Below are 20,622 nucleotides of genomic sequence, written 5' to 3' on the forward strand. Positions count from 1 at the left end.
TCGACCAAATATTTACCATTCGCCAAATACTCGAACAAAAGTGGGAATACAATACCTCGGTACATCAACTATTTATTGATTTTAGAAAGGCGTACGACTCGGTTAGAAGAGAAACATTATACAACGTTCTTACAGAACTTGGAATACCGAGAAAGCTAATTAGATTATTAAGATATATTTAAATGAATACCAAAGTAAAGTCCGGGTAGGAAAATTTTTGTCCACGAGCTTTCACGTCGAAAATGGCCTGAAACAAGGAGATGCGTTGTCGCCATTTTATTTAACTTCCTTCTGGAATACGCTATAAGGAAAATCAAAGATAGTAACCAGGGTCTAGAGTTGAACGATATTCACCAAGTTATGGCATATACTGATGATGTAAATTTAATAGGTGATGATAGGAGAACAATAGAAAGAAATGCAGAGATCTTATTAAACGGTTGCAGGGACATGGGCTTAGAAGTAAATGCAGAGAAAACTAAATACATGGAAGTGCGTCGGGACCGTAATACAGCAAATTATGGATACGTTAAAGTATTAAATAATAGTTTTGATAAAGTGGATACTTTCAAATATCTAGGATCAATATTAACAGAGGAAAATCATATTCACGAAGAAATTAAATGTTGACTTAAAGCAGGGAATTCGTGTTACTATTCGGTTCAAAATCTCTTGTCGTCGCGGATTCTCTCGAGGAATTTGAAGCTTAAAATATATAAAACGATAATCATGCCTGTAGTTCTGTATGGCTGCGAAACATGGTCGCTTAGTCTGAGGGAAGAACATAGACTGAAAGTATTTGAGAACAAGATCCTGAGACGAATATTCGGACCCGAGAGGAACGGGAATGGGGAATGGCGGAAATTTCATAACGAGGAACTACATAATTTATATGGTTTACCCAACATTGTTAGGGTCGTCAAGTCTAGGAGGCTTAGGTGGACGGGTCATGTAGCTAGAATGGAAGAAAGTAGAAACGCTTTCAAAGTCTTGACTGGAAGACCAATCGGAAAACGACCATTAGGAAGACCTAGGCGCAGATGGGTGGACAATATTGAGATGGATCTCGCAGAGATTGGAATACAAAGTAGAAACTAGATGCAGTTAGCTAAGGATAGAAGTCAGTGGAGAGCTTTTGTGAACGCGGCATTGAACCTCCGGGTTCCATAGGCCATAGAGTTAGTTAGTTAGTTACATTATCAAAAGATTCGATTATGTTACATTGATTGGCACAATCTTGACTACAGTCCTTTATGTTATTTACTTCACCCGTTCTTTGTTTTCTATTTTCAAAATCTGTGAGTTGGTGAAAAATTAGCTTGATTATTTACATTATTCCTAAAAGCAGTATAATTATTATTTCTATTTCTTCTGAGATTAGGTTCGGTCGAATTGTCATTACGAGAAAATCTAACATTACCTCTTGAATTATGATTACAATCTTCTCTAACATTGATATCTCGAACAGGAATATAGTTAGCTTCATTTCTGTAATTATTACCTTGCAATCTAGTCTGTCTTTCATAATTTTGAACTATCATTATTAAGTGATTAAAATTAATTAATTGCGAAGAGATCAATATTTGCTGTAGCCTAAACGGTAATAATATTCTTATTGATGCGATAATACGTGATTCCTGCTGATATGGATTGATCTGTTTCAAGTCATTATATGCAGAGATTACAAAATGTCTAAGGCTTTTGTCCACTTTCGGATCAAAACGTCGGTTTCTAATTTGGGCATCCCGGTCTGATAACATAAAATCGTTCTCGAAATTTCCTAACAGCGCATTTTTAAAATCGGAATAATTACGCAGACTACCTCTGATTGCTTTGTACCATACCGAACAAGGTGGTAACAAAATATTGATTGAGATTTTGAGGAAATTAGTCTTATATAAGTTATTCCAATTAATTCACACTCTTCCTCAAATTTCTCTAAAAAGGCACTCCCTGGGATGTCCTCAGATCTACCGCTGAATTTAGTTAATGATCTTATTTCACTGAATTTCACGCGAATATTATTAGTACTAAAATATCTTAGATGTCGAGGTTTTACGTGTGTATGGTTCCTGCGACGTGGTCTTTTTTCTTCGTCCTCAATATTAGACATGCTGTCCTCCCTTTCAGAATAGACTTCTGAGAAGTTGTCTTCTTCACAGTGTCTTGATTCAGGTCTCCTATGTTCTTCATACACAACGTTGAGAGCAGGATCGGGATTACACTTGGCCGTACTGATTTTCTCTTTGATGGTATGAATCTCTTCTTAAGTCTTTGAATTTGGTTCTATGTTCGTTTATTTGGGTTTCGACTACATCAACAGCACTTCTCACCACTGCAAAGCTATGAATAATTTGTTCCATCCTATTGCCAGCTATTTCCAATTTGGTATTTATCTACTGCGTTATTTGTTCCAATCTGGAATCCATCTGCTGTCCTATTTGTTGTGTCACTTGTTCCAATCTGCAATCCAAGTTTTATGTTACTTGTTCCAATCTAGAATCCAATTTGGAATCTATATGCTATCTATTTGTTGTGCTACTCGTTAAAATTTTGTATCCAATTTGAAAATCCATCTGTTGTGTCATGGAATTCATCTGCTGTCCTAGCTGTCGTAAAAGATTAGTTACACACGTTGAAGTCTCAATTTCTGGGATATCGACATCTTCAACTTCTGTATTGGCATTCATTTTAGGTCTGCGGTATATTTTTCTTTTATTACGAAGTAATTGATAATCCGTAATGCTGAGTGAGATAGTTTACTAATACTCCTGACTAATCTCAAAGTTCCCGGGTTTCGGCACCATATAAATATGTAATGTTAATTATATATGTATCTTCTTCTGTCACGTTACATTCCCTGATTCCAAATGTATATATTGAATATTAGACAGTTCATGAGATTATCTTGAATCACATAACACAGTTATTCACTTTTAACATATATCGTGTTTGTCACACTAAAATATTATACATAGAGCCTTTACAACATGGCTCTTCGTTCTATCTTTTTAGTTACCATAACAACGCCATCAAACAGATAAACAAGTTGTCTTAGCAATGAAACTAAGAAATATCTCAATATGGTACAAACATTTAAATTATTTCTTTATATTTTCTTCTTCTTCTTAATTGCTTGTGCCTTTAAAATAGCCCTTTTGCCAGTAAATACAAAGAATACTTAGAAAGTACATACAAATTATACATTATCATTGTAAGGGAAGGACATTTACTGTTGTAATTCTTCTATACAAGAGTTACATCAGGTAGATTTTCTTTTCTTAGTTTGTAGCGAATAAAATTGTTATTTTTAATAACGTGTTTTACCCCATGCACCGCCACTGATATGTTGATTTAAGGTGATACTTAACAACTGTTTAACATACGTATATATCGTGGGTGTGAAATGGAGTGAACCCAAAGATATATTCGTTTCATGAAGCGCACGAAATGAAAATACCTAAATGTACAGTCAGGAGAAAAAATATGAACATATAACTTACCTGTGTGTTTTGTTATCATACAGATAATAACAGTTTTTTGTTAATAATGTTCAGAAATAACTTACCAATTTTATTACAATTTTCAACAAGTAATGGTGAAGCCAGTTCTCTCTAGGGAAAACAAAAGCAACAACCAAAAGTCATTTATTCACCTCAAAAGTATTGACAAGATGGCCGGTAAGATATAACTATACTAGTGGCAGTTACCCACTTCACTGGATTAAAATAAGAAAAATCAGTAATATTTTCCGCTAGTTAGTCACTTTTCACAATTACTGAAGTGCTCTCTGATATCGGCCATTTTCGATCTCCACCTTCCTCTCCTCTAAGTTGTCGGGCTGAATTTGGACTTAAGAAGCATCGGAGGTGCCATTGTTCATCTCATGACCCCGAAAACTATGGATTCGGCATTAATATCGGTCATTTTCTATCATTTTTAAATATTCCCCGCTGTTCCTTCTCTAAGCTCCTTTCGCCGTCAAAGTGAAATGATTAAAAAAAAGAGCTTTCCAGGTCAGAACTATTGAAAATTTGAAAATTTGTTGAAAATTTGATTGAGATCGGTTGGGTGGTTTAACAGTTTTTAAGTCACAAACACAGTGACCTTCAATTTAATTTATATAGATAGGTAGATTGGCTTTGCTACAGAGAAATGCTGAACAGACTCAGGAAATTTAGCAATTTATTGCCTTATAATATTGTTCAAAAAACTTGGACACTTTGAAAAGTCCTGTATTGTAATTTACATATCGAATTAAATCAAACAAATATTGATTTTTTACGCCAATTTAGATCATTATTTGGAGTCAAACTATTTGAATTTTCTACGTACAGTTTACATAATACGAACAGCTTTTCAAAGAGAGGTAAACGACCAATTTTTTGAACAAGGCTATACATAAATATTAATTACCAAGTAATTATTTTCTTCCCTTGTTTTCCAACGAAGGCTACCCTCGGTTTCCCTTTCTTATTAGCTTTGGGCGGCAGAAGATCCCCATGAGAGTTGCTGCCATTGCTCAATCTGTCTTTCAGCTTCTTGAACGCCATCAACACCATGAATACAACTGCTTCAATGCCGCTGAAAAGACTTCCTCCAATGAACACAGCAATCGTTCCTCCAAAAGAACCTACGTACATTAATAATACGGATGAGAAATTAATTAAAAGAGGTTCATGAGAATTGCTTTCTTTAAAATCATATCTCGAAAGTTCCCACTAGTTTTTAATGTATGATAAAATTTGCGAAATATTTCAGAGTGTAACTAAAATAGGGTAATAAAATTAGTTGTAAAACTGTCTACAAAAAGGTCTACATTCGAAACTTTTTATGTATCATACTAACCCCAAAGTAGACGATTAGAACTGATATACTTTAGATATAACCAGTAGCGTATTTAGGGGGGGCTTCCGGGCTTAAGCCCCCTTCGAAATCTTTCTTACTATAGTAAAGTATATGACATATCTTGCAGAATTTTCACATTTTCATGCAAAGCCCCCCCCGAAACAAAATCGTAAATACGCCACTGGATATAATAAACATTTTATTACATTTTTATCTATGTATTAAACATTGGTAAGATTTTAAGGTAATATTTGAGACTTTAATATTACGGTAACCAAACTAGTTTTGCTGTAGCACCTAACTTGATAATGCTTATAAACCTGTTTTAATTTAATAACGTTTTCATAAGATATTACTTGATGTAAATCCATTAACACAAACAATAATATATTTGGGGCCGCGGTGGCCCAGTGGTAGAGCGTTCACCTCTGGTACATGGAATCTTTGGTTCAATCCCATTTCGCGTCAAGTAAGATTTGTGGTGAAAAAACACCGTGTCCGTGGGTTTTCTCGGGGTTCTCACGTTTCCTCCCACTTTAAGCATTACATCATTCCATCCATTTCTTACCACCACAGTCTCCTTTAGTCTAACCGGCATAAAGTGGAATGTAAAATTTAAAGATTTCATTTCATTTCATTCACAATAATACATATTCAGACTATTTGTGGACTCTTCTGAATGATAATATTTCTCTGTGTTTCGTCTCATAAATCAATATTCTGCCTTTTGTTTCATTATTAATAACCTGAATAAGTATTGCACAAATACTACTACGAGGTGCACACCGAAAAGTACGTGATGTTTGGTTCTGAAGTTCATTTTTTTTTTGTCATTTCAGATAAGCAGCTACACTATGGGAGACCTCTACCTTTCGTCCCTAAGCAGTGCAGGTTTAGTTTAACTAGGTGGCAGCAGTTGGGTCACAGTGCCTCAACTAGTGAGACGTGTTTCTGGTACTGCTCGAGGACATGAAATTATTGGTTGAAGAGCAATGGGTAATTGTGAAATCCTCACCTCAGCTGGACGTTGTGCAGCCGATATTCATCACCAATTGAAGGATATGTGTGGTGATATTGGTCTTGCAGAAAACACTGTTAGGGAGTGGGTGCGAGAGTTGAAAGCAGGGGGGACTAGTATGAAAGATAATCAGAGGCCTGGACGTCCAAAAAAGAGAGCATGAACTGACACTAGCATTGCCCGTGATGAAACTTTCATCAAGGAAGATAAGCGTGTCACCATGCAGGAGATTTGTGACACACTGCTGAAGCTAACACTGGGAACAGTAGAACAGATAATTGCAACTTTGCCTAAGGAACGTTTATTGTCGCGGGCTTCCAAGAATGCTTAATAGGGATCAAAAAGAGACAAAGATTCGATCAAGTGTTGCAAATTTGATGCGCTTCAGGAGAGAAGGGCGTAATTACTTGGAAAGCTTTGTGACAATGAATGAATCACAGATTTTATTATTCAACCCAGCAACAGAAAGGTCAATCGATGCAGTGGAAATACACAGATTCACCACTCTTTAAAAAAAATCGTGAAGTAGCATCCAACGAGAAGATGCTGTATGTTATCTTCTGGGATTTCCAGGGAATGATATTGTCCTACCCTGTTCCGAAAAGTCATACAATTAGGGTTAAGTTTTCTCGTATATTTTCAGATAGAGAACTTTTGTCAAAGTGACTGATAAATGACCTAAATGGCAAATGGCAATTTCATCTTCAACATGAACAATACGCTGCCTCACCTTGCTAATGTTGTCACTTCATTCTTGGCTGACTGCGGTAATGATATTGATCTTCTGCCACACCCACCCTACTCACCAGATTTAGCCCGATATGACATCTAGTTGTTCCCAATCCTCAGCGATTCTCTAAACCATCCCTGGGAAATGTAATTATCCAGTATTTGAAACATACCCGAAGATGACTATGTGAAATGTTACATGAAATCGACCGACCGATGGTAATTGTGTATCAATAAGGAGAGAGAGTTTGTTGACAAATTGACACAGGTTAGTTCCCTGTATTTTTTTGTTCTTGGGAAATTAGAACGAAACGACACACATTTTTGTTGTGCATCTTATACAGTAGCCTGAAGGCCAAACACTTACGACATTAATCTTACAGTTTAAAATTCGATCAATTTTAAGTAGTTATATGCTAAAGTAGTGTAAGTGATCTGATTACACTGTATATTATGCATTGCAAAGGGAAGTATGTGTTAATTTATCAGGTTAGCAATGATAGGCACTGTCGTATCATAAAAAAATAAGTGACATCGTTTCTTTTAAACTTTACCAGAGCATAGGAAATCATTGATGTATCTACATTCACATAATAAAGAAAAATTTCAAGCATTCTGCTCACACGTTTTATACAAATCTAAGTGCTCTATCGAAATAAATTCAAAAATTCATATGTTTGTTACATTAAGAGACATTGGTCGTCCAAATTACCAATGCTGGTAGAACCGTTGTTCTTTCTCTACAACTACCTCTTCTCTGTAATTTTTTCCTGTTAGTAATGTTAAATATATACGAACTCTCCTCCTCTGCAGACAAATTGAATAGAAATCTGCTCTTATCTGCTACAGTTGTTCAAATAAACGATGAGAACATTTTCTATTTGGCAACAGAAGATAAAATAAACTGAAGTTGGTGATTCGGAAAGTATAATTTTATGTGTAATTCATGGAGGAACTAGGAACATACACATATTCTCTAAGGTTTGCGATACTTAAAAATAAATAAGTGCTACAGAAAAAATGGAACTGTTTCTTAGAAAGAGAATGGAATCTCTGCTCTTGCTTTCCTAATAGCGATTAGTGATCGCTATATTCATCTACTGAAGAGGTTTAAAAGAAAGAACTTTTGAAGGAAGAGACCGAACGTAAAGCGAAAGACATATTTAGACATTTTTGAAAATAAACATTACAATCAGCAAACTGTGAAGTCCAGTTATCTCTCATCCACTGTTAACTCATATAAGCAGATTCATACATTCAAGGGCCGCGGTGGTTCCGTGATAGCGTGCTCACCTCTGATGCGTGAGGCAACTGGTTCGATCTCAATTCGTATCAACTGGGCTTTGTGGTGCAGATACACGGTGTGCGTGGGTTTCTTTACGATTTCCAATTTCCTCCCATATTTCCATCTTAACATTTCATTTATTATCATTATCACCGTGTTCCTTAGCTTTGATGCATCATTGTGGGATGTTATTAATAGAAATTTCGTCCTTCTACTTGTTTTGTTCAGTGAACGCTAGCTTTAACAGACGGAGACTTTATGACATATATCAGATAAGAAAAGTTATTCAAAAAGGATTCAAGAGTTCTGTTCTAGTATGATTCAATTGTACTGTTGTCCATTTGACACTACGTATATTCGTACATACGAGAATTATTTCAAAAGTTGTGATACTTGAACGACTTTCGGCTGCTAGAAAGATTTCTTGTCGGATTTCTTTCGCTACTGCCTTGTATAAATATACAAAATAGTTGAAAAACCATACCAAGGATCTGGAGAAATCCAAAGACAACATCTCTCTGCCATTTAAATTGGGGGAACTTCTCAAGATGAATATTCACTTGCCCTGTATCTTCGGGATACCTGAACAAAAATCAAATTTTAGAGTATTTAGAGAAAGAAATATGTTATGTATAACTTAAATTATAACTACAATTATATTATAACTGCATTAATTGTAGATAAATTCTAATTAAGGGGGACCAGAAGTTTTTCCTGAAACTTCACACTTTTTGAAAAACTATAGCCTAAGTTTGGTTAGGTTAGGTTACATTACGTTCTACTTACCTTCATATTTTGTATAGGTCAGCAATGACTTTGTAAAAGGTGTACACTATGTCCTCTTGTTTCTCTACGAACAACTTATTTCACTACTAACACTATTTCATTTACTTTACATATTACTCACACATTACTTACGCTTCACTACCATCAACTCATGTCTCCTGTAAACTTTCTGTTTTTTTTTTACCTATTTTTGGCCCCCCGCAATTCAAATTAATCATTGATTCTTAATACTATCTCAACCATATATTGTTTCTTCAATTAATATTACAATTCACTCCACATTAATTAGGAAATTTACTTGACCAAGAAAGATATTAAACAAAGAGTACCAACATATTCTGATATATCAAACTAATAAATAAATCAACAAACTCTTAGCAATCACTATATCTTCTTGTATCCAAATAACATTTCCATAAACTGGATGTTTTCAAGCAAATTTTCATCCCATATTTTTTAAAGTTTACTTTCCACCAAGATAGTTCATTTTCATTGCTTTATTTCAACATTAGCTGTGTTGCACGAAAAAAAAATATGTGAGGACTAAAGCAAGAGAAACGTTGAAAGTGGAAAAAAATGTTAAGAGAAAATTATCTATGTGAACTGATAACTAACAATAAAGTGTAGCAATAAATATATGAATCATTATTATCATCATAGGTATTGTGCCACTATTGGCAGGTCTCTTGCTGCAACTGAGAAGCTTTCATGCTCCACGATCTTCCGCTAACCTCTTCGTCTTCATGTATGAATTTTTCTGTTTCTATATTGTCCGTTAATTGTAGTCTCGTTCGCTCCCTCCCTCTCTTTCCTCCCACCATACCCTCTAGCATTCCTCATGATACAGTTCCCTTTTAGCCATTGTTCCTCTTCTTAATAATATCTAAAACTGTTCTTTTCTCCCCCACCATTTCTAACACCTTCTCATTCCTTTTCCGCTCGACCCAGCTAACTCGCTCAATTTTTCTCCACACCCATATTTTGAACGCTTCCAGTTGTTTCTAATCATTTTTGTGTAATGCCTATGTTTCTGACCCATAGACTACAATACTCCACACGAAGAATTTGGTGAATCTTTTTCTCAACTCTTTATTCAAGGTCCCACAAGTTTTCTTCCTAAAGATTTCTTTCACTGTTCCTATCCTTGCTTTTATTTCACGTTCACACTTCATATCATCACTAATAATACTAACCAGGTATCGAAAACTAGTCACGTATTCTATTTTCTTCCCACCTACTTCAATATCTGATACCGACCCCTTCGTTCCATTCACCATGGCTTTTTGTCTTTCTAGCATTTATTTTCATCCCAACCTCACAGCTCATTCTCAACTTTTCCAACATCTTATTGATTTTCTCTTCAGATCCTGCAGCAAGTACCATATCATCTCTAAACTGTATACACCTAATCATTCTACCTTCTACTGAAATACCATCTTCATTTTGTAGGCTCTTTTTCACTCTCTTTTCTAGATAGATGTTAAATAATGTAGGCGAGAGACAGCATCTCTATAGAACTTCCCTTCCTCTTCTAGATAGATATTAAATAATGTAGGCGAGAGATAGCATATCTATAGAACTTTCCTTCCTCTTCTAGATAGATATTAAATAATGTAGGCGAGAGACAGCATCTCTATAGAACTTTCCTTCCTCTTCTAGATAGATATTAAATAATGTAGGCGAGAGACAGCATCTCTATAGAACTTTCCTTCCTCTTCTAGATAGATATTAAATAATGTAGGCGAGAGACAGCATCTCTATAGAACTTCCCTTCCTCTTCTAGATATATATTAAATAATGTAGGCAAGAGACAGCATCTCTATAGAACTTCTCTTCCTCTTCTAGATAGATATTAAATAATATAGGCGAGAGACAGCATCCCTGTAGAACTCCCCTTCGAATTGCACTCTCCTCTGTCATTTCCTCCCGTAGGGCCGCGGTGGCTCAGTGGTAGAGCGTTCACCTCTGGTGCTTGGGGTCCCGGGTTCGATCCCAGACCCCACCGAGTGAACTTTATGGTGGACAAACACCGTGTGCGTGGGTTTTCTCGGGGTTATCCCGTTTCCTCCCACTTTCTTCATTCCACCTTTCATTCATTTCTCATAATCACCGTCTCCTTTAGCCTAACCGGCATAACCGTGGGACGTATAACTCAAAGATTTCATTTCATTTCATATTTTCATTTCCTCCCCTATTCTAACACTTATTTGTTGGTTCATATATAAGTTTCTCATGAGTCTTGAATCTTTCCATTCTAACCAAACTTTCTTTAGAACAAATATGTGAAAGACTCATAATATTACGTTAACTGTGAATTTTGGAAGAATCAAATGAATGATAGTAAATTGTATTCTATGGGACATAATAAAACTATGATCTAGGAAAGGAAGAAAGATATGATTATAATAGATAGCACAATGTTATGGTGGTAAAACGGATAAATTACAAAAGAATAAAATAAAACAAACATTTCAAAACAATGTTACTAAAAATTTCATAACAAATGATTACCATTGGTTTTGGATTACGTAATTCACAGCGTCACATGTATCATAGCAATGGCAGCGTGATGTGCGAAGTTTCTCATCCATCAGTCCTAAATAAAGTGAATATCTTATGAGAAATTATTTTTTTACTGATCTCGTTTAATACGTACATTAATAAACTAATGCAAAAATGCAAAATATTATGCTCTATAATGCAACAGGACGTTTTCTAACAAGGGAACACTCATACTTGGTAAATTCATTGCTGAAAATGATTACTAGCACTGGATTCAGCACCAAAAGAAACGGAGAAAAAGAGAGCGTTTAGCGGCAGATCGTGTACAGGGTGGGAGATAAGTGAGGGCAAAGTGCGAAGATACAGCGTAGAAAATGTCTAGAAATGCCATGTTAATTTTGAAATGAGTAGAGGGATTGAGATGAAGTGCTGGATTTGAGAAATGCATGTAGAGATCCACTGAATAGACGTAATGTGAATCATGAGGAACATCTGAAAAGCCGTCATGTTTGAATTAGCGCAAGAAGAATATACGGGTAAGGGTCATGTGACATGACGCACACTGTCTATTGAAATCAATAGAGGTCAATACACTTTGAGACCTCTGTAACAGGAGGCGTTTCACGCTATGGCAATGTAGCAATATTGTTGTAAAGGTGACGTGAATGAGGAAACAACCACAAACGCGAATAAGGCCACTTTCCAGCCAACAAGCGTTCCGATTAACACAATATTTGTTCATATGTTGGTAAGAGTGCAAATATGACCAAGGACAGCCTGAATGACTTCATGAGTAACGTTTTCTGGCTTTCTACTGTATAAAGCAGATGAAACTGCTGCTCCTCGTTGATTCATGGAGAACCTTTAAAGATGAAGAGTAGGTGCAGAAACCGGACAATATTGAAATTACCAGACTCCTTAACACTGATGGTTGCACGTCACTCACACAACTGTTGAATGTCTTCTTTTTCCGTCCGTATACGGATTTCGTAAAATATATAACAGGCAATTTTTCTGTAATCTGACTTCAAAATATGACAACGGGACAACATTAACTTGCAATCATTCACCCACTTCCAGTTTAAAGCACAAAGATTCTAAGCTATGATTAGATATGCTTTCTACAAAATTGGATATTTGCAAACAGCACCTGGCGCATTCATGACGCCTGTCGACTAATGCTTCAATTTCAATACTGGCGACAGCTGCAACGAGCTCGACTGTCCATATTTATTGTTTCTCAAATGTGTCTACTGTTGTCCGCATTTTGTATCAACCACACAATCATTTTAATGTCCATAACAGTTACAATTAAACAGAGAGCTCAAACCGTGTTGGCCAGTATTGATTTCAATAGACGGTGTGCGTCAAGAGCAATATGCGTTTCCCGTATATTCTTCTTGCGCTATTTCCAACATTACGGCTTTTCAGATGTCCCCCATTAAATCACATTACGCATATTCAATGGAGTTGTACATGCATTCCTCATATCCAATATTTCACCTGAATCCCTCCACATGTTTCAAAATTAACATGGCATTTCTAGACATTTTCTACGTTGTATCTTTGCACTTTGTCCTCACTTATCTTCCACCTTGTACACGATCTGCCGCTAAACACTCACTTTTTTTCTGTTTGTTTTAGTACCTAATCATTTTCAGAGCTAGTAATCATTTTCAGCAATTGAATTCATAAAATCGGAATGTTCCGTTGTCAGAATTTTCCGTTAAAGGTTTATTTTGGTTTCCGTTGTCCTCATAACACAGTTTCTACTTAATGAAGGGACTTTTACATTTTTCTTACTCCAAAGTTCATGGGACCGTGAAATATTTCCGTTTAAGACAGTTTTCCGTTTAATAAAGGGCCCATTGAAGACAGGCTTTACTGTATAACAAACGCTTGAGCAGATGCAACCCAATTTACACTTAACATTTCAACCGGAAGATGGCAGTTGCTAAACCCGTGGAGCATTGAAAGAAGCTTTTGCTGAGCAGTTGATGCACGGGAAATATCTCCGATTAGATATTAATCTCTATTGTATGGAGCGTGTTGCGCAACGAGTATCATACATCAACATAATAGCTAATGTAGTCGTGTCTGACTGTAAAGCTCAGTGATGGAGTCACAAGTATGCGCAGGGAAAGTGCACCCCTACTCAAGGAAAATATCTCTTTTTGTTAGTCCTATATTTTCTGAGAGTATAGAAAGCTGGTTAGCATATATTTTCCTCGTATATAGAAAAAAACTGAAGAAATTATGATTCTTAGTTGATATAGAAATAATATAATATTATTGTAACTACGTGTGTTAACTTGCCCTTTAGTATCGTCTTACAACTTATAAGTTACAAAATAAGCTTGCTAGAGTGCTAGAACAGTTACAACAAGAAGTTACACCAATATGAATAATGAAAGTAATTTTGGAAGGGTGAATTCTGAAATCAAAAGAAATTTCCATTAAGAGGATACTAGACGAAATTGCCTATTTTGACGTTCAAAGTGGCGTGAGAAAACATACTTGTCATCTCAGGGATGTTGGATTAAATTAACAAAAGATTTAACTTTTTTTAAATATTGAAACTCGGAAGAGTAACAAAAAAACATTTGCATATATCATTTCCAAACTTTGAAATTCTCAGCTACAGTATATGATACTCAATTCATTTTAATTTTTCTTTCCCTATTTCGTTTTAACTGTCTCGTTAGTCTTAGTTGTCTATTTTGGAGTTTTATCTCCCATTGAACACCGAGGTTATTTTAGACGCGAACTTCCAGCTTCACATGGCGTGCAAACCCCATAAGCCCCCGTCGGAGAATTGAACCAAGCTCTCCAGTACCGAAAACCCGTACCAATGATCATATAGAAACGAAGGAGGTCAATGTTAAATATAACCAGGAAAGCTTTTCAGCTTTAAATATGTTTTGGATAATTTAAAAAGAGATTTAGATAGTCTTTCCGAAGGTGTGACATATTACAAATGCCAATGTATATAAACAATGAAGTTATGCACAATAAAAATTTGAAAACAGTGAACCCAAAGAGTGGTAAAGTTAAGGTAAATTCAGAGAGATCTTCAAGAAGAAATTGAACCTATAAGACATTTTAATAACACTATTCACACAATAGATTCTATCGAAAACCATGATCAGTAGGTGCTGTAGGTAATGTAGTCTTTTCAAGCGTATGTTCATTTTCAATTTTAAAACGAATCTACTTTATGTTATTACGTCCTTTTCCCTTCATTGGAAGATACTAACCACGACAGCTAACAAATATCCGACAAGTGGCGCTTTTTCCAAGATACTGTTCTAAGACTTGGACCATACCAATCTGGCTCCTATCAAATTTTGGTATATTGCCGGCCTTCTGCATTCTGCGCGTAAGCATCACACTAATTGTAATATCGTGTGAAATACTGGTTACCACCTCACGATTGTTTTTGGTGTGCTTCGTGACTTTTATACCAGCCTAACGACTGTGTTCAAAAAGTAGTGTTAGACGATAATATTTTGGCTAGTCAATGTAGTTCAGGGTTGAATTACAGACCCAGTCTTGTCTCGGATATAAACAAGAATATTAGTGAGGGAACGCACTTTATATGAAAATTTGTTTTATTTAGCCTCGCAATGGAAAATGAACTCCAAACGATGAATCATAAAATTTCTAACGTTCTTTCTTTCTTTCTTTCTTTCAATTTAACGTCCCGCGATTATGTCATTTAGGCTAAGGCAGACAGATAATTAAGGTAAGGGAATTATGATAGAAGAATTGGTGGAATAAGAAAGTGGAAGGAAATGGGAGTATTCCACAGACATGATGTTGTCCACCACAAGGTTAAATAACCGGGGATCGAATTATGAACTCCACGCACTAGAGGTAAGCGCTTGCTACCACTGATTCACAGTGTCCCCCAAAATGTGTAATGTTTCTTGCAGTCCGTACTTTATACTAATTTCCTTTCTTCCGGAAACAAGAATTACACTCTTATGTTACTTCACTTACGTTACTTCACTCCTATGTAGTGATGGGTAATTTCCCGGGAAGATATTTTTCGGGAATATTCCCTGGGAAAATTCCCGGGAAGATTCCCAAAAATGGGAATATTCCGGGAATTTATGTACAAACGCAAAGAAAATTGAGTTCTATTATATATTATATGTTCTGTTCACAATATATGTTATGATTTCAAAGGTAAATTCGTTTCTTATCACTGTATATTATTACTGTTATGTCCAAAGTATTCTTCAAAATGTATATTCTGAACGGTATTATGTTATTTTATTAATATTTTATTATATTTAGAGAGTACGCATAAATGTATATTTACTTACAATATATTCTATGCAAGTAAATATATGGATAAAATTGTATAGTAAGTCCACACTTTTAAACCGTTAAACAGTTTAAATTTATATGTAAGTGGATTTTCTAAACTTGACTCTACTATTGATATAACATATTAAACTTTTGTATGTTATAAACAAATTAGGTTGGGTAACTATTAGAAGACACATGTCTCGCCATGTCTCAGAAGACACATTTGCGCATATAGACCCTATATTTCTGTTCACAATATTTGCAAGATACTGACCTAGTTTTATAATTTAGCACGTAACATCGCCACACACGACCTTTCTTCCTACCTATTTCTCAAAATTTCGTGCGATAATTCACATGTAAGAGAAGTCCTAGCACCTTTTCAGAAATTCGAGTCAGAGCGAGGAGACAGATCGGCGTCTATTACTAACGGTGGTTTGGGGTGTATTGATAGTACTTCATCTCTATTTCCACATAATTTCTAGATTACTTTACAAACTAGTTCGTTTTCATCATTTGTAAATTAGTACTTTGCTACTGGAAATAGAACCTAAAATATCATATTATTAGTTAAATAAAGTACAGTCAAATAATTTTAAACTTTTGAACCTCCAAATTCCTTAAAACCTAGAACTAAATTATAATATATTAAAATAAAGTAGTTAGTCATATGGGTCTTATAATTTGGAAGATAAAGTAAAGAAACGGAAATAAATTCCTTCCCGGGAATTTATAGGCAAGGGAAAAAAACCCGGGAATATTCCCATTTTTAAATTCCTTCCTACCGGGAATATTCCCACTGCCCACCACTACTCCTTTGGAACATGTTATTTGGGCCGCGGTGGCTTAATGGTAGAGCGTTGACCTTTGGTGTATGAGGTCCCTGGTTCGATCCCAGCTCGCGCCAAGTGAACTTTGTGATGGACAAACATATGCGTGAGTTTTCTCGGTACTCTCCCACTTCCTTCATTCCACCATTTCATTCATTTCTCGCCTTCACTGTGTTCTTTAGCCTAGCCGGCATAATCGTGGGACGTAAAACTCAAAGATTTCATTTCTTATATTACGTCACAATTTCTTCAGTGGTCAACAGGAACACGAATATAAATGAAAACCAATTTTTGAAAATCAAAATATAATTTGGGAAACAAATCTCTTCTACTGTTTTCTTTACCACTTATATGAAATGACAGATAGAAGGCGGTATAGTTGGATGAGAGAGAGTCCCTTTGGGGACAAATAGAAATAACTCATATGACGGTGTAGAAGTTTCAGCCAAATCAAAGTCACTCAGAGACAATAGTTTCTACGAAGAGGATTTAGGATTTAGATTTCTGGGATTTTGGCATCTGTGGCCATGGTAGCCCGTCAAGGGCGCCTATCAGGGGGGGGGGCAAGGTGAGGCGCTTGCCCCTAGAGGAAATTGTACCTCAAAATATCGAAAATCTCATAGAATTTTTACATTAGTTACAGCAAAATTTGAAACTATTTTGAAACGTCGCTTATACTTGGCCCCCTTGGAAACCACAACATGGGCGCCCTTGTAGCGCGTCATATTTGAGGGATGACGTCCATACGATCATGGGAAAGGAAAGGAAGGAAGTGGCCTGGAACCTATAAGTTAGGTGCCACCCTGGCATTTGCCTGGGGTGTGAATGAGGAAAACCTAAGAAAATGTCATTCAGGATCGTTGGCCTGAAAAAGCTGTTTACACTTTTCCGACCGAGTGTCCCATAAAGAATCGAACCCGCGACCGTTCGCACCGAAGGTATACGGAGAGGAGATAGGCCTACTAGAAGTAAGAAATTGAACTTTCCGTGAGAATGAGGTAAATTGTAATTGGAATGGAATGAACACCTGATATTTATGGTAACATTTCAAAATTGAATTAGTTGCATACCTCTTTTGACGTGTATGCAGCTTAAGTCTTTTATTCTACATTCTTTATACTTTCCGGCTGCTGAAATAAGCCAAAAGTGAAATTAATCAGACAAATAGGTAATAATACAGTAAAACATGGTGAAACCTTTTTCTTTCTGATTATAGTAAACATATTAACAAATTTCCACTGAAAATTTCTATTTCACATATGACTGCTATTCTGTAAAGATATTTTTCACTGACAACTAAGATACTAAAACAAACTATAATTGTTTTCCATCTCATTAAATTCACTAAATCATAACCTACACACTGTTATTCTATAGGCTGTGTAAGAGACATTCACATTACGTAAGATTCGTTTTCTTTTCAGAGTCCAACATACGGTCCTAGAACAGTAAGAGATATACTTTTTTACATGCAAGTGATGCGCAATGTCTCTAACTTGAGCAGTTCTCACCATCGTAAACAAATACAGTAAGAGGTGAAGCTGGAGATAATTTTCTCCTTCTTTCCCCAGAGAAATCGTAATGCAAAGGGAAAGTAAAGCATTGGTTTAATGCGAGAACCAATCACAAGTCATTTCTTGAGTTACAATCAACATCCTACAGAAAGCGTCGTCGTAGTTCTAGCCGAAATTTTGAATGAGTGGCATAATCTGTGCTCAGCAAGTACGCAGAGAAGACGTGTTTTGTACTTGCCAAATGAGGAAGTACGAGAGGTTTTACTTTATTAATAGACCTGTATGTAACGGACCATTTAGTTATATGAATTGTTCTATTTTTATTAATATTGAATTATTACCTCTTATTATTAACCTTTCACAATAAATAGGAAGCTAGCCAAACATCACATCTTTCCATTTAGAATCACAATGGACAAAGCATAAGTGATGTGCTGGGAACCAAAAAGAGGAAAATACAGAGGAGAAGAAAGGAAAGATTTGAAGAAAAAATGAAATACAAGAAAAATATCAGTATACAGTGCAGAGAGAAGATACGTTGAAAGAAAAAATTTCAGTATGAAAATTTGGAAGAAGTAGCAAAGGGAGAAAACGAAACAATGAAATAGAAGAAGAAAATGGGCGCAAACGAAATTGAAAATCAAGGAAGAATGAAGACGATGTTCATTTTTTTTTTTAGAAATAGCAAGCAGCAATGGTTTAATACAGAAATTGATATCAGAAAGAACTATTAAAAGACAGAAGATAAATGATGAAACGCAAGAAGAAGGAATAATATAGAACATGAAATTACAAGAAGAATGCGTAATATAGTATTAAAAGCAAAATGATCCTCCGTGAAAGAGAATCTGAAGTTACATTGGAGAAAAAAGTGATCAGGTATCTAAAATGTAATATTTAATAGAAATACAGAAGGAATAAAATTCAGAGAGAGAATTGATAGCCTGGAAGGGAAGAAAGAGGAAAGGAAAACTAGCATTTCATTTCTGTCATTACGTTACATGTTATTGTGATTTTCTGAATTAAATTTGTTTCATGTTTTGTTCCGATTTAGTTTTTACTAATGAATATATTTTCTTGATCGTCTGTTCGAAACAATGAATATGAAATTAATAATATTAGACTGTATATAATTGATAAACTATTATGGAACTGTGCCTAGTTGGAAGGTACAGTTATCTACTAAAGTTCTTTCCGTTTGATGAAATTAGTTTCGTAAATAGCTTCAGAATGGAAGGACAATTTGAGCAATGTTTCCATCAAATAAAAAGAATGTAATTTTCTATACGTTCCATCCATACTAGGGATGGCAACAAAGTTCCGGTTCCGGCGGAACTTGTTTCGCGAGGAACCGGTTCTCGGAGGTCCGGTTTTCAGAACAGGTTCCGGACCTACGTCCGAAAACTCAGTTCCAGAACCGGATGATAGTAACCGGTTGCAGACCTGGATCCGAAAACCCGGTTCCAGAACAGGATCTTAGAAACCGGTTGCAGAAATGGATTCGAAAACCCGGTTCCAGAACCGGATCTCAGGAACCAGTTCCATACCTTGATCCGAAAGTCCGCAAAGACCCGTAACGGAGGCACAAAGTTCACCTTCCAAATACTGCAAAGAGGACCATGCCCTTGTGCCCTCCCGTCCAGACCCGCTTGTGCCCCCAGCAAAAAATTGGTCCACCAGTGGATGTTTAGCCAAATGAGTTGGCCAGTTTGCCTGTTTAGCCAATGAATTTTCCAGTTACCCAGTTTACATAGCCAAATGAGGCAAGCGGTCGCCGCCTGGGCGCCTGCCTGTCGCTTCCACCATTTCATCTAGCACACTGTTCACAGCCTTCCAGCAGCTCTGGTTTAGCGTAGGGATGGTCACAAAGTTTCGGTTGAAGATCCGGTTTTCAGAACCGGTTGCAAACCTAAATCTGAGAACCCGGTTCCAGAACCGGATCTTAGGAACCGGTTGTAGATCTGGACCCGAAGAACCGGTTCCAGACCTGGATCTGAAAAATCGGTTCTAGACCTGGATCCGAAAAACCGGTTCCGGAACCGGATCTTCTAGAACCGGTTCCGTTCAGACCCGAAAACCGGTTCCACCAGGAACGGGTTCTGGTCATCCGTAATCCATACCACCATTGTATATACATTCCAACCATACCAGCGTTATTCCGAAAAGAAATTTTACCAAACGGAAAGAAATTTTGTCACTGACTGTACATAGAAGTCATGAATACTTGTATTTGCTACATGTTTAAGTTGTTTTATATCTGTTACAAATAGTTACTCATTGTTTGATAAAAAATATTCAGTAAAATTTGTATACTAATGGACCCGGCACTTTGTAACGCTTCGTTCTGTTATAGGAATTATTCTTTGTTAATTTGTTTCGTTAAGTAATTTATATTTTGTTTCTTTTTGTTAAAAATGTAGGAGTTAGTTACTTTACGAATCCTTGAAAATACATTAATTAAGTTGTTACAACTTTCACCTTCCTCACTCATGAAACGTTTTTTCAATCTGCGCGGTTTCTTCTAACCATATTTGACAATTCTTTGATATGGAGTAATGCAACGGTGTCTCAGTGGTAGAGCGTTCAAATTTCGTGCATGAGGTCCTTTGTTCGATCCCAGCTCGCGCCAAGTGACCTTTGTGATGAACAAACACCGTGTGCGTGGGTTCTCCCGTTTATTCCCACTTACTTCATTGCACCATTTCATTTATTTTTCATCATCACCGTCTCCTTTCACCTAGCCGACATAATCGTAGGACGTAAAACATAAAGATTTCATTTCATTTTTTCTTT

This window comes from Thermobia domestica, chromosome 8 (genome assembly GCF_964235325.1).
Source record: "Thermobia domestica chromosome 8, izTheDome1.hap1.1, whole genome shotgun sequence".
NCBI classification, from domain to species: domain Eukaryota; kingdom Metazoa; phylum Arthropoda; class Insecta; order Zygentoma; family Lepismatidae; genus Thermobia; species Thermobia domestica.